Genomic DNA, 16899 nt, shown 5'->3' with positions numbered 1-16899 from the left:
ATATATTAAAAATTATAAGACATTGATGAAGGAAATTGAAGATGACACAAATAAATGAAAAGATAGCCAATGCTCTTGGATTAGAAGAATTAATCTTTTTAAAATAGCCCTATACTCAAAGCAACCTACAGATTTAAAGCAATCCCTATCAAAATACCCATGACATTGTTCACAAACAGAACAAATAATCCCCAAATATAGAACCACAAAATACCCACACTGCGAAAGCAATCCTGAGGAAAAAAAGACCAAAGCTGGAGATAGCATGCTCCCTGACTACAAAGCTACAATAATGAAAAAAACAGATACATAGATCAACGGAATAGAATAGAGAGCCCAGAAAGGAACTCACACATTTATGGTGAATAAAAATACCACCAAGGAGGCAAGAATATACAATGGAGAAAAGACAGTCTCTTCAATAAGTGGTGTTGGGAAAACTGGAGGGCTACATGTAAAATAATGAATTTAGAACATTTCCTCACACCAGACCCAAAATTCAAAATGGATTAAGGACCTAAAGGTAATACACCAAACCATAAAACTCCCCGTAGAGAACATAGGCAGAACACTCTTCGACATAAATTGTAGCAATAATTTTTTGGGGATCTGGCCTCTAAGACAAAAGAAATAAAAACAAAAATAAACAAATGGAAGCTAAATAAAGTTAAAGAGCTTTTGCACAGCCATGAAAGCCATCAACAAAATCAAAATTCAAAGTGCAAAGTGTAAGAAAATATTTGCAAATGATATGACTGACAAAAGGTTAATATCCAAAATATATAAATGGTTCATACAATTCAATATCACACACACAAAAAATGAACAAACAACCCAATCAATAATGGTCAGAAGACATGAACAGACATCTTTTCAAAGAAGATACAGATGGCTAAAAGGCAGATGAAAAGGTGCTCAACATCACTAATTATTAGAGAAGTTCAATTCAAAACAACCATGAGATATCAACCCCACACCTGTCAAAATAGCTCTCATCAAAATGTCTACAAATACCAAATTTTGGAGAGGATGTGGAGAAAAGTGAACCCTTGTCCACTGTGGGTAGGACTGTAAATTGTTGCAGGCACTATGGAAAATAGGATGGAGGTTTCTCAAAAAATTAAAAATAGAACTACCATATGATCCATCAATAACTCTCCTGTGTACCTATCTAGGAAAAAAATGAAAACACTAATTCAAAAGATACATAGGGCTTCCCTGGCGGCACAGTGGTTAAGAATCCACCTGCCAATGCAGGGGACAGGGGTTCAATCCCTGGTCTGGGAAGATCCCACATGCCGCAGAGCAACTAGGCCCATGTGCCACAAATACTGAGCCTGCACTCTAGAGCCCGCGAGCCACAACTACTGAAGCCCATGCTCCTAGAGCCCGTGTTCCGCAACAAGAGAAGCCACCACAATGAGAAGCCCGCGCACCGCAACGAACAGCAGCCCCTGCTCGCTGCAACTAGAGAAAGCCCATGCACAGCATCAAAGACCCAACGCAGCCAAAAATAAAAAATAAAATAAAAATAAAAAAGATTGTTTTAAAAAAAAAAAAAGATACATAAACCCCAATGTGCATAGCAGCACTATTGACAACGGCCAAGATATGAAAGCAACCAAAATGCCCATGAACAGACAAATGGATAAAGAAGATATGGGATATATGTACAGTGGAATCTTACACAGCCATAAAAAGAATGAAATTCTGCCATTTGCAGCATCGTGGATGGACCTCGAGAATATTATGCTTAATGAAGTAAGTCAGAGAAAGACAAATACTGTGTGATATCATTTATATGTGGAATCTAAAAATAATACAAATGAATGTATATGCAAAACAGAAACAGACTCACAGATCTATATACAAAGTAGTGGTTACCGGTGGGGACAGGTAAGGGAGGAGGAGCAAATTAGGGATACAGGATTAAGAGGTACAAACTACTATGTATGAAATAGATAAGCAACAAAATATATATTGTATAGGACAGAGAATTATAGCCATTCTCTTGTAAAAACTTTTAATCAAGTGTAATCAGTAAAAAATCCAAGATCACCTGAAACTGATATAATATTGTAAATAAACTATAATTTTAAAAAATAAAACAAAAATAAAAACAATTGGGTAGAGGATCTGAATACACATTTTGCCAAAAAAAAAAAAAAAAGATGGCTAAAAGGCACATGGAAACATGGTCAACATTACTAATCATCAGGAGGGAAATGCAACTCAAAATCACAAAAGGAGATCACCTTACAGGTGTCAGAATGGTTATCATCAAAATGACAACAGTTAATAAGTGTTGCTGAGGATGTGGAGAAAAGAGCACTGACTGGCACTGTTGCTAAGAGTGTATAGCAGTGCAGCCAGTATTGAAAACATTATGGAGGGTTCTGAAAACATAAAAAAATAAAACTACCATATGAGTTAGCAATTCCACTTATGGTTATTTATCCAAAGAAAACAAAAAAAAGCAAAAAACTAAAGAGTTACATGCACCCCTGTGTTCACTGCAACATAACTTACAATAGCCAATATATGGTAGAAACCTAAATGTTCAATGATAGACAAATGGATAAAAAAGTGATATATATATATATATATATATACACACACACACACACATACATGTATACACATACATACATATGAATATACAAAATACACATACACATATATACATGTATCTATACACGTATGTAGATATATTCATATACAAATACATATATATGTATATATGTCTATACAACTGTACATATACAGTTATATATTATATATTACTCAGCCATAAAAAGATAAAATCTTGCCATTTTTGACAACATGGATGGACCTAGAGAGTATTATTCTCAGTGAAGTAACTCACATAGAGAAAGACAAATACCACATGATCTCACTTATATGTGTAATGTCAAAACAAAATAAACACAACAAAACCAGTCTTACAGACACAGTGAACAAATTGGTGGTTGCAAAAGGGGAGGTGAGTAGGTCTTGGACAAGACAGGTGAAGGGGTATAAGAAGTACAAAATTCCAGTTATAAAAATTGACAAGAATTTAATATACAGAATAAAGAATATGGTTCATGATATTGCAGTAACTGTGGATGGGGACAGATGGTTACTAGACTCATCAAGGTGATCGTTTTGTAATATACTTAAACGCTAAATCATTATGTTGTACATCTGGAACTAATGTAATATTATATGCCAACTATTCTTCAATTAAAAAAAAGAAAGAAAGAAAGAAAAAGAATGCATGCCCTGACAGCATTTCACCTGAGCCATTTCTTGGGAGTGTGTTTGTAATGAACAGCCTTGAGGAATGAGCTAATGTCTCTCCCTCAGACAAACAGGAACCTGCTAACCTCTCATTTTAAAAACAGTGGACTCCTCAAACTCAGTGTTCTTAGTGTAACACAACCAAGTACCTGCTAGCACTCAACTGGATCCCTCTCTGTCATCCCAGTGGGAACTGGGGTGTGGGGAAGGAGAACCAATACAATATTATGCTCACGCTTGCTGTGCCATAAGTAATAAAACCTTTTGTCTCTGAAAAATAACTCAATTAAAGAACCTCATTTTACAACTAAAGGAACTAGGAAAACAACAAACTAAGCCCAATATTAGCAGAATGAAATAAATAATAAGGATTAGAGCAGTTATAAAAGTAATAGAAGGACCTACTGTCTAGCACAGGGAACTCTACTCAATACTCTGTAGTGATCTATATGGGAAAAGAATCTAAAAAAGAGTGGATATACGTATAACTGATTCACTTTACTGAACACAACATTGTACATCAACTATACTCCAATAAAAATTAAAAATAAAGTAATAAAGACTACAAAAACAGTAGAAGAATAAATAATATTGGAGTTTTTTTATTGAAAAGGTAAACAAAATTGACAAACTGTTAGCAAGAATAACTAAAAGACTGAATGAATGATGAATGAATGAACAAATAAATAAATACACACACATGCATATAAAGGCATTACAATTTTGCCACAGAAATACAAATGACAATCAGAAACTACTATCGACAATCATATGCAAACAACTTGGACTACTTAGGAAAAAAAGGACAAACTCCTAGAAAGATACAACCTACCAAGAAATAGAACACATGAACAGACCAGTAATGAGTAAAGAGAATGAAACAGTATTGAGAAACCTCAATAAATAAAATCCCAGGACCAGATGGTTTTACTAGTGAATTATGCCAAATACTTAAAGTATTTAAAACCAAGACTTCTCAAATACTTCCAAAAATTTAAAGAGGAGGGAACGCTTTCAACCCATCTTATGAGGCATATCCCAGACAAGGGTAACGCCAAAACCAGACAAGGGGGACTTCCCTGGTGGCGCAGTGGTTAAGAATCCTCCTGCCAATGCAGGGGACACAGGTTCTATCCCTGGTCTGGGAAGACCCCACATGCCGCGGTGCAACTAAGCCTGTGCACCACAACTACTAAGCCCTCGCACCTAGAGCCTGTGCTCCGCAACAAGAGAAGCCACCGCAATGAGGACCCCACACACCACAACGAAGAGCAGCCCCCACTCGCCACAAATGGAAAAAAGCCCGCGTGCAGCAACGAAGACCCAACACAGCCAAAATAAATAAGTAAATAATAAATTTAAAAAAAAAAACAGACAAGGGCATGATAAGAAAAGTACAGATCAACATTCCTGAATAACAGATGAAATACACTCAAAATACTGGCAAACTAAATTCAGCAGCATATTGAAAGGATTCATTCACCATGATTAAGTGAGATTTATGCCTGGATGCAAGGATGGCTCAATGTATGCAAATCAATAAATGTGATACCTTACATTAAGAGAGTAAAGGGAAAATATCATATTAATAGATACATAAAAATTATTTGACAAAATCCAACTTCCCTTCGTGATAAAGACTGTCAAGAAATTAGTTATAGAAGGAATATTCCTCAACACATTAAAAGTCATATGACAAGCCCAAAGCTAACAATCCTCAAAGTGTTTCTCCTAAGTTTCAGCCAAGACAAGGGTACCAATTCTTGCCCCTTCTATTCAACACAGTACTGGAATTCCTAACCAGAGCAAGTAGGCAAGAAAGATAAATAAAATAAATCCAAATCATAAAGGTAAACCTAGATTTTCTGTTTGCAGATGACATGTTTTTATATCTACAAAAACCTAAAAATGCCACTTCCAAAAAACTGTTCAAACTAGTAAATCGAGTAAGCAGCATGACACAAAATCAACATATAAAAATCACTTGTGGTTCTGTATGCTAACAACATAAACTATCAGAAAAGGTTTTAAAAAGTCCCATTTACAACAGCAGTGAAAAGAATAAAATATTTAGGAATAAAGTTAACCAAGAATGTAAAAGAGCCGTACACTGCAAACTATAAAATACTGATGAAAGAACTTGAAGAAGACAAATAAATGGAACCATCACCCATATTAATATATTGAATAAATGAACACTGTTAAAAATGTCCATACTATTCAAAGCAATCTACAGAGTCAATGCAATCCATGTCAAAATTCCGAAGGCAGTTTCCCCAGAAAATAGAAAAAGAAATACTAAAATTCATATGGAACCATAAAAGGCCCCAAATGTCCAAAGCAATCTTGAGCACAAAGAGCAAAGCTGAAGGCATCACGCTTCATAATTTCAAACCATACTACAAAGCATAGTAATCAAAGCAGTATGGTCACAGTACAAAAACAGACATATAGAACGATGGAACGAAATACAGACCTCAGAAATAAATCCACATATTTACAATCAATTGATCTTTCACAAAAGTGCCAGGAATATACAATGAGAAAAGGATCTTCTCTTCAGTAAATTCATGGGAAACTGAATATTCACAAGCATAAGGAAGAAATTAGACTTGTATCTCACACTGTATACAAAAATTAATTCAAACTGGTTTAGAGAATTAAATATAAGATCTGAAACTGTAAAGTTACTAGAAGAAGATATAGGGGCAAAAAAAGGTCTTGACAATGCTATGGGCAATGTATTTTTAGATGTGACCACAAAAACACAGGCAGCAAAAGAAAAAACAATTTTGAAAAACAGATTGCATTAAACCATAAAGCTTTGAACAGCAAAGGAAACAATTTACAGAGAGCAGAGTGTACCTACAAAATGGGGGAAATATTTGGAAAACCTCTCTAATATGTATAATATGCTCAAACAGCTGAGTAGAAAAAAACACAACAAATAACCTTATTTTTCTATCAGGGACACTTTTCCTTGCTTTAATATATTTTGTCTTTTGCTGCTTTTGAAGCGAGCTCTCAATTACAAAATATCAAACTACAGTCAAAAATGCCAGCCACTGGCACGGGATGGAGAAGCCCACAAGTAAAGACAGAGAGCAGCAGGTGGCAAGAGGTGGGAAGTGATTGAAGCTGTGGTTACAAATGCTCAGTGTTGGATAGCTAAAACTATCCAAAAGGTTGTGCCCTAATATTAGCACAGGTCAGACCCATCACTACCTTGGTGGGTGGCCTTGGTGTGTTTGGGTTCAGATTCCACACGGCAATACAATTTCTTCCAGTTAAGAGTTCTTGGCTTGCACCAATCACAGGATGGCCTGAGGGCACCGGACCAGTCTATTAGTTTTTCAGAACGCTGTCACAGACCTGATAGATGTACTGGGAGGCTTCAGGAGCTAGCTCTACACTTCAGCAACAGTGTGTAATCGGGGTTTTCTGCCTTGCTATGGAGCTGGGCCAAAACCCAAATGCCATTAGTGAGTCAGGGATTGGCACAGAATGTCCTGCCCTTCCACATTCCTCTTGGCAATAGTATAAATGTTGTTGTTTTGCAACTTGCTGGAAACAGTGTCAGCATTTAAATGACTTTCCTTAATCTGAAACTGAAGTTCTTTTGCATTGGGAATATCCTTCTATGTTGCAAGGAAGACCTGGTCCTTCACTTTGCCGTCCTCTACAAAACCCACATTGAGTGGGATGAGGCAGTTGAAGTAGAAGACATCACTATTGTTTTTCACAGCCACCTGCAGATTGTTCAGAGGTTCTATCTTCATGACTGGGTCCAAGGTGTGGAGAGGTAGGGAGACATCAATGCTCTGGTTTGGCATCAGTGGTGTAGGGATGGCCAGAGGAGTGCTGGGGATGACACCAAAGCTATTCTTGTTAAACTGAATTGCCAAGTCTGTCATGTGCTACAGAGCTTTCTTCATGAAGTTCATTTCCATATAGATGAGCCCTTGGCAGTGAGAAAATGTTCCAGAAATCTCCAAGCCTTTAGCCTTTACTGCAGGCAGCCAGACAGCCTTAGGAACCCCATATCCACCAGGTGCCATGACTGTCGCCATAGAGTTCAAGGTGGTTATTCAGACCACTTCTGACCACAGCAGGAGTAGGTGAAGGAGCAAAGGTTGCAGGCACTGATGATGGGGTGAAGGACTGTCCCACCAGACTATGTAGCCCTCCCCACAAGAGGTCCATCTTTTTGAATTATACTTTTGTCTGGATATAAGCCCAGGAGAGGGGCTGCTGGATCATATGGCAACTCTATTTTTTTGAGGAACTTCCATACTGTTTTCTATAGTGGCTGCACCAATTTCCATTCCCACCAACAGTGTAGAAGTGTTCCCTTTTCTCCACACCCTCTCCAGCATTTATTTGTAGACTTTTAAATGATGGCCATTCCATCCGGTTTAAGGTGATACCTCACCGTAGTTTTGATTTGCATTTCTCTAGTTATTAGCAATGGTGAGTATCTTTTCATGTGCCTATTGGTATGTCTTCTTTGCAGAAATGTCTGTTTAGGTCTTCTGCCCATTTTTTTGATTGGGTTTTTTTTTTTTTTTTTGTCTATTTAGGTCTTCTGCCCATTTTTTTGATTGGGTTGGTTGTATGAGCTGTTTGTATATTTTGGGAATTAAGCCCTTGTAGGTTGCATCATTTGCAAATAGTTGCTCCCATTCCATAGGTTGTCTTTTCATTTTCTTTATGGTTTCCTTTGTTTTGCAAAAGCTTATAAGTTTGTATAGGTCCCATCTGTTCCTTTTTGTTTTTATTTCCATTGCCTTGGAAGAATGATCTACAAGAACATTGGTATAACTTATGTCAGAGAATGTTTTGCCTATGTTCTCTTCTACAAGTTTTAAGATGTCATGTGTTATATTTAACTCTTTCAGCCATTTTGAGCTTATTTTTGGGCATGGTGTGAGGGTGTGTTCTAACCTCAATGGTTTACCTGTGGCTGTCCAACATTCCCAACACCACGTGCTGAAGAGACTGTCTTTTTTCCCATTGTATAGTCTTGCCTCTTTGTCGAAGATTAATTGACCATTGGTGTGTGGGTTTATTTCTGGGCTCTCTAGTCTGTTTCATCGATCCATATGTCTGTTTTTGTGCCAATACCACACTGTTTTGTTTACTGTAGCTTTGTAGTATTCTCTGAAGTCTGGAAGCATTAGGTCTCCTGCTTTGTTCTTTTTCCTCAGGATTGCTTTGGCAATTCTGGGTTCTTTATAGTTCCATATAAATTTTAGGATTCTTTGTTCTAGTTCTGTGGAAAATATCATGGGTAATTTGATAGGGATGGCATTAAATCTGTGGATTGCTTTGGGTCCAATGGCCATTTTAATAATATTTCTTCCAATCCAAGAGCATAGGATATCTTTCCAGTTCTTTGAATCCTCTTCACTTTCCTTTATTAATGTTTTATAGTTCTCAGCTTATAAGTCTCTCACAACCTTGGTCAGGTTTATTCCCAAGTATTTTATTTTTCTGGATGCAATTTTAAAAGGGATTTTTTTTTTACATTCCCTTTCTGCTATTTCATTGTTAATATAAAGACATGCAACCGATTTCTGTATTTTAATCTTGTTTCCTGCTACCTTGCTGAATCTGTTTATCAGTTCTAGTAGTTTGTGTGTGGAGCCTTTAGGTTCTATATATCATATCATGTCATCTGCATATAATGAAAATTTTACCTTTTCCCTTCCAATTTGGATAGGTTTTCCTTCTTTTTCTTGTCTGATTGCCATGGCTAGACTTCTAATATTATGTTAAAAAGAAGTGGTGAGACTGGGCATCCTTGTCTTGTTCCAGATTTTAGTGAGAAGGCTAAGTGCTTTTCACCATTAAGCATCATATTTGCTGTGGGTTTGTCATAAACAGCTTTTAGTATGTTGAGATATGTTCCCTCTATACCCACTTCCATAAGAGTTTTTTTTTTTTATCATGAATGGATGTTGAAATTTATCAAATGCTTTTTCTGAATCTGTTGAGATGATCATGTCATTTCTGTCTTTTTTGTTGTTGATGGGGTGTATCACGTTGATTGATGTGCATATGTTGAAACATCCTTGTGACCCTAGGATAAATTCAACACGTTCATGTTGTGTGATCTTTTTTATGTGTTGTTGGGTTCGGTTTTCCAACATTTTGTTGAGAATTTTAGGTTCTATATTCATCAAAGGTATTGGCCTGTCATTTTCTTTTTTGGTGGTGTCTTTGTCTGGTTTTGGTATCAGGGTGATAGTGGCTTCATAGAATATCTTTGGGAGGCTTCCTTTCTCTTCGATCTTCTGGAAGACTATTGGAAGGAGTATGTGGTGACCAGAGCTTGCACTGGATGTTGAACGGGGTCTCCTGTTTGCTCTGTGGTTGACACAGGCCTCTCAGGGGCAGGGTCTGCTCCCTAGTTGTTGGAATAGAAGCCTTCAGGTCTGTTTCTATGCTGGATTAGAGAGCATAATGAGGTAGGCTGGACTGGAGCACTCCCAATGGGAGGGGAGTCACTGAGCATTCCTCTGCCAGAGCTGTCCACCAGGAAGTGTCCTCTGTGGTGTCACCTGTCACCCATGGTGCGGGCTCACAAAATACACTGGTGTTGGCACTGCCTTCAGCCCCTCCTCAACTGTGGGAATGCAGGCAATCAGCCCTGGTGTCCCTTAGGCACAGTGTTCACAAAGCCACCAGCGCAGATCCGTAGGTGCTGACCCACTGATGTCAGGTTCCAGGACCCAGTGTCCCACACATGGACCCACCATGGGAGCTATGGAAGCAGACTAGACCCCAGCCCTGCCCAGCCTCCATGTGCCCGTGCCCACGAACACCACAGCTGCTAAGGCTGGACCTGTCCCAGGCATGGGAGTGCCCACTGTCCACTCGGATGTCCCACAGGTACTGAGTTTATAAAGCCAGTGGCATAAATCTGCAAATTGCACAGCCATGGGGAGAGGGCTCAGGGATCAGCCCTGCTTCCTAAGTCAGGCAGTACCTGGGGATCCACTCTGATGTCAGCCCCACCTCCACGTGTGGGCAACCTGCTGGCACTTGTGCACTCCCAGAGGTCGTCATAGAGGTGGCACCAAGAAAGAGGCTGCTATGGTGGCCCTGCCCCTCAACAATGACGTTTTGCTTCTATGGCCAGCCTGGTCTTCTTCCGCATACACCCCGGGTTGGGCATATACCACACTCCAGCCCCTTCGTGCTGTCTGCGTGCAGCCAAACCCAGTCCACTCCCCTGGTCTGTCCTCTGAAGCCCACGTTTCAGCACCCAACCCCCACACACGCCAGCAGGCACACATCTTGGGCTGAGGACTGCAGCGAGGGAGCACAGGTCCTCTGTGCAGGTCTCTGTTTTGTCTGCTGCAAGCTCACTGCTGCGCTCTCCTCCAAGCCTCTGCAGCTCCGTTTCTGTCCCAGCTCACGTCCCCACTGGTTCAGGGGCTTCCCAGGGTGAGGGAAACTGTCCTCTTTCACAGCTCCCTCCCAGGAGGGAGCTGCTGCTGCTTCTTCTTTTTCTTTCATCCTATCTCATTACGTGGAGATCTTTCTTGCATGTCTGAGTGTCTGAGATCTTCTGCTGCCATTCAGTAGGTATTCTGTGAAGATTGTTCCACAGGTATGTATTTTTGATGTATTCGTGAGAGGAGGTGAACTCCACATCCTTCTGTTCTGCCATCTTGATTCAACCTCTATATAATTTGTTTGCCTTTTTTCTTCTACTTCAGGAAATCAAATTATCAATGACGCAAGGAGACTGACCAGAGGCCCATGGACACAGGAAATATCAAGGTCGTTACACAAACATCAGCCCCACAGAACCCCAAAAGCCCAGATCCTGAAGAAGCAAAAGAGGAGATAAACTGCCTCAAAAGGGATATTAGTCATGTATACTCCCTGCAAGAGTACATCAAAGGGCTTGTTTCCTCTGATGATGACAAGAGATGCTACAAAGGCACTTTAAGTTTTCAATATAATGGAAAAAAACCCGATCACGTTGGCACTGTAATTTATTTTCCCCGACCATCATTGAGGTTGGGTGCCTCTTCATATGTAAAATGATTGTTTTTATTTCTTTTTCAGTGAAATTTAATTTCATAGGTTCCAAATATTTTTATTTGGTTGCTTCTATTTTTTCTCTTGACTGAAAGGCAATTTGAATATACTGTATATTTGTGGCGTCTTCTCCCACAGCATCCTTCCAAACCAATTACTGTACACATAGTCACTAAAAAATTTGTCAAGAACTTGTTGTCATAGGTCATCCACCACTCAAGACACTTGATATGAGGGCCATCTGCCATGCACAGCCTTACATCAAGAGCTCTGTACTGAGCTCTTTGCTCTCAACTTGTGGACCAGATAAAGGACAGGATGAGGATATCATTATTCCCTCACCAGCTGCACTCAAGCACATTGGTCACTGCTCAAACATCATTGCCAAGCTGACAGACAACAGGCCTGGGATCTTCTATGATTTTCCCCTAGTTTGCCACCAAGACATTTGATCTGGACCATGTCACCATCACCTTACCCTGAGAAGTTTTTTTTTCTAAAATGAACCTGAAATACTGTATTTTTCTCCTTTTGTGTCCAGGGAGAAACATCTCTAGTTTTCTAAATCATAAAAAAAAAGTTATGAATATGATGTTCTGTGCAAGAGATAGAAAATCAACATTTTGGGGCTTCACCACATCACCACCCTGCAAGTCACATGATCGGGCTTTAAATCAATCAGCTGACCCTTGTCCCTCACTGAACAGCTTTAAATCAGCTCCACACCCTTTAATTTACCTGACCCTGTATGAACTCAGAATCTGCCCCTGAAACTTGCACCTTCAAAAGTCAGGAGCTTCACGTTGATCACAGCACTGAAAATAGCTCTGGGCATACAGGCTGTGATCACTGATGGTGCAACAGATAAGTAAGTGAGACCCTTCTGCTGAGGTCAGGGGTGTGTAGACAGAAGGAAGAGGCTCAAATGAAAAGGGAAGAAAGAAGTTTGGGGAGAACTCTGGAGAGCTCAGGCACAGGGTAGAGTACAGCCCGCCATCAAAAATGCCACTGGTTTTATATGCTCCACATTCACAACCACCTGACCTGTTTTCCAGGTTAAAACACTCACGCAGGCCTGCAGGGAATAAACTGTCAGCCCAAGATTCAAACAAAATATTTCTGAGTCCAGAATCCTGCCTCTGGTGAAAACAAAGGCAATCATAGTACAGAGAGCATGCCACAGTGTCTGGCCACTGTGCCACCCGACCAGGATGTAAGTTCACAATTGGATATTGATGGCAGACCTATATCCCCTCTGTGAAGGGACCCAGTTTGGGCCAGAGAGTCAGAGGTGTCTGATGTATCAAATCTTGTATCCGCCAAGTGCACAGAAGATTGATGGAATGGGGCGAAGAGCATATTTTCTTTGAATTCTTGTTAGTTTTTCAAAAGAATAGAGTTTTGTCTTAGTTAAGCAGAATATTTTTAAATAGCTTGGACAGCTCAAAACTGCTGCTTAGGGAACTGAAAACCAAGTCAGCCATGAACAGTGCTTTTAAAATCCTTGGAAATCAGTAACAGGTGAGGATTTGGTTTGGCATAGTGTTGAGCACAGGAGTAACGAAGCAGAGCCATCACCTCACAAAAGGCACTGAAATCCCATGACACCAATGGATCAGTTGAAGGGGTAGGGGTTTTGGGTGGAGGGTATTTCTCTCAAAATCTCCCAGGGCACTCACCCTTCTCTATGCCACCCCACTACTCCATTCACTTTTCCTTTCTCAATTTCTGGAACCCCTGGGACAGCACTTCTTAAGCTGAAGCCCCCAGGGACCAGCTCTGCAGTCAAGATTTTTCATTGGTCTTTACAAGGTCTCTACTGGAAGCCAGGTGGCAAGGCCCCCGGGTGTGCAGCTGGACCGGGAGTGCAGGGGCAACTGGAGCCTTAAAGCAAAACGAATGATCAGAAAGAAAAATGAAGGAAACAATCCTATTTACCATCACATCAAAAGAAATAAATACCTAGGAACAAACCTACCTCAGGAGACAAAAGAACCGTACTCCAAACACTGTAAGATGCTGATTAAAGAAATTAAAAATAACACAAACAGATGGAATGATACATTATGTTCTTGGACTGGAAGAATCAATATTGTTAAAATGATCATATAACCCAAGACAATTCACAGATTAAATGCAATCCCTATCAAATGACCAATGGCATATTTCACAGAACTAGAACAAAAAAATCTTAACTCTGTATGAAAACACAAAGACCCCTAGTAGCCACACTAACCTTAAGAAAGAAAAACGGAGCTGGAGGTATCAGACTTCCTGACTTCAGACCATACTACAAAGTTATTGTCCTGAAAACAACAGGGTACTTGCACAAAACAAAAATATAGATCAATGGAGCAGAAGAAAGCACAGAAGTAAACCCAATCACCTAAGGTCAATTAATCTATGACAACAGAGGCTAGAACATACAATGGAGAAAAGACAGCCTCTTCAATAAGTGGTTCTGGGAAAACTGGACAGCTACACGTAAAAGAATTAAATTAGAACATTCTTTAACATCATACACAAAAATAATCTTAAAATGAATTAAAGACCTAAATGTAAGAATGGATACTATAAAACCCCTAGAGGAAAACATAGGCAGAAGACACTTTGACATAAATTGCAGCAAAATCTTTTTGGATCCACCTCCTAGAGTAATGAAGATAAAAACAAAAATAAACAAATCGGACCTAGTTAAACTGAAACTCTTTTGCACAGCAAAGGAAACTATAAACAAAATGAAAAGACAACCTGTGGAATGGGAGAAAATATTTGTAAACGATGTAACCCACAAGGGATTAAACTCTAAAATATATAAACAGCTCATGCAGCTCCATATAAAAAAAAACTCAATGAAAAAATTGCAGTAGATCTAAAGAGACATTTCTCCCAAGAAGATATATAGATGACCAACAGGCACATGAAAAGATGCTCAAATTGCTAATTATTAGAGAAATGCAAATCAAAACTACAATGAAGGGAGAAAATACAAGATACATTTAACAAGGACCTAGAAGAACTAAAGAGCAAACAAACAATGATGAACAACACAATAAATGAAATTAAAAATTCTCTAGAAGGAATCAATATCAGAATAACTGAGGCAGAAGAATGGATAAGTGACCTGGAAGATAAAATAGTGGAAATGACTACTGCAGAGCAGAATAAAGAAAAAAGAATGAAAAGAATTGAGGACAGTCTCAGAGACCTCTGGGACAACATTAAACGCACCAACATTCGAATTATAGGGGTCCCAGAAGAAGAAGAGAAAAAGAAAGGGACTGAGAAAATATTTGAAGAGATTATAGTTGAAAACTTCCCTAATATGGGAAAGGAAATAGTCAATCAAGTCCAGGAAGACCAGAGAGTCCCATACAGGATAAATCCAAGGAGAAACACGCCAAGACACATATTAATCAAACTATCAAAAATTAAATACAAAGAAAAAATATTAAAAGCAGCAAGGGAAAAGGCACAAATAACATACAAGGAAATGCCCGTAAGGTTAACAGCTGATCTTTCAGCAGAAACTCTGCAAGCCAGAAGGGAGTGGCAAGACATACTTAAAGTGATGAAAGAGAAAAACCTACAACCAAGATTACTCGACCCAGCAAGGATCTCATTCAGACTCGACGGAGAAATTAAAACCGTTACAGACAAGCAAAAGCTAAGAGAATTCAGCACCACCAAACCAGCTTTACAACAAATGCTAAAGGAACTTCTCTAGGCAGGAAACACAAGAGAAGGAAAAGACCTACAATAACAAATGCAAAACAATTAAGAAAATGGTAATAGGAACATACATATCGATAATTACCTTAAAAGTAAATGGATTGGGCTTCCCTGGTGGCGCAGTGGTTGAGAATCTACCTGCCAATGCAGGGGACACGGGTTCGAGCCCTGGCCTGGGAAGATCCCACATGCCGCGGAGCAACTAGGCCCGTGAGCCACAACTGCTGAGCCTGTGCGTCTGGAGCCTGTGCTCCGCAACAAGAGAGGCCGCGATAGTGAGAGGCCCGCGCACCGCGATGAAGAGTGGCCCCCGCTTGCCGCAAATGGAGAAAGCCCTCGCACAGAAACGAAGACCCAACACAGCCATAAATAATAAATAAATAAATAAATAAGAATTTAAAAAAAAAAAAGTAAATGGATTAAATGCTCCAACCAAAAGACACAGACTGGATGAATGGATCCAAAAACAAGACCTGTATATATGCCATCTACAAGAGTCCCATTTCAGACCTAGGGACACATACAGACTGAAAGTGAGGAGGTGGAAAAAGATATTCCATGCAAATGGAAATCAAAAGAATGCTGGAGTAGCAATTCTCATATCAGACAGAATAGACTTTAAAATAAAGACTATTATAAGAGACAAAGAAGGACACTACATAATGATCAAGGGATCAATTCCAGAAGATATAACAATAGTAAACATATATGCACCCAACACAGGAGCACCTCAATACATAAGGCAAATGCTAACAGCCATAAAAGGGGAAATCGACAGTAACACAATCATAGTAGGGGACTTTAACACCCCACTTTCACCAATGGACAGATCAACCAAAATGAAAATAAATAAAAAACACAAGCTTTAAATGACACATTAAAAATGACGACTTAGGGCTTCCCTGGTGGTGCAGTGGTTGAGAATCTGCCTGCCAATGCAGGGGACACGGGTTCGAGCCCTGGTCTGGGAAGATCCCACATGCCGCGGAGCAACTAGGCCCGTGAGCCACAACTACTGAGCCTGCGTGTCTGGAGCCTGTGCTCGGCAACAAGAGAGGCCGCGATAGTGAGAGGCCTGCGCACCGCGATGAAGAGTGGCCCCCACTTGCCACAACTAGAGAAAGCCCTCGCACAGAAACGAAGACCCAACACAGCCAAAAAGAAATATAAAAAATTAATTAATTAATTAATTAATTAACTTTTAAAAAAAAGAATAAAAAAAAAGCTGATTCTTTAAAAAAAAAAATGTGTCTCCCTCACACTGATTTGCACTCTGGAATAAAGCAGTAGTACACAAGCTTTAAAAAAAAAAAAAAAAAAGACGACTAAATTGACATTTATAGGACATTCCATCCAAAAACTACAGAATACACTTTCTTCTCAAGTGCTCATGGAACATTCTCCCAAATAGATCATACTTTGGGTCACAAATCAACCCTCAGTAAATTTAAGAAAATTGAAATTGTATCAAGTATCTTTTCCGACCATAATACTATGAGACTAGACATCAAGTACAGGAAAAAAAATCTGTAAAACATACAAACACATGGAGATTAAACTAACCAAGAGGTCACTGAAGAAATCAAAGAGGAAATCAAAAAATACCTAGAGTCAAATGACAATGAAAACACGATGGCCCAAAACCTAAAGGATGCAGCAAAAGCAGTTCTAAGAGGGACGTTTATAGCAATACAATCCTACCTCAAGAAACAAGCAACATCTCAAATAAACAACCTAACCTTACACCTAAAGCAATTAGAGAAAGAAGAACAAAAAAACCTCAAAGTTAGCAGAAGGAAAGAAATCATAAAGATCAGATCAGAAATAAAT

The 16899-nt window shown here is 39.3% G+C and overlaps 1 long non-coding RNA gene and 1 pseudogene across 2 annotated transcripts in view; both read right to left on the bottom strand.

The window, feature by feature from the left end:
• LOC132356424 (uncharacterized) overlaps positions 1–16899 on the bottom strand; it is an 85163-nt gene that overhangs the window by 38920 nt on the left and 29344 nt on the right. The window lies entirely within an intron of this gene.
• Positions 6628–7352, bottom strand: LOC132356716 (AP-2 complex subunit beta-like; annotated as a pseudogene).

Source organism: Balaenoptera ricei, chromosome 21 (assembly GCF_028023285.1).
Source record: "Balaenoptera ricei isolate mBalRic1 chromosome 21, mBalRic1.hap2, whole genome shotgun sequence".
NCBI classification, from domain to species: domain Eukaryota; kingdom Metazoa; phylum Chordata; class Mammalia; order Artiodactyla; family Balaenopteridae; genus Balaenoptera; species Balaenoptera ricei.
The sequence above is the reverse complement of the archived record's forward strand: the minus strand, read 5'-3'. Positions and strand labels throughout refer to the sequence as shown.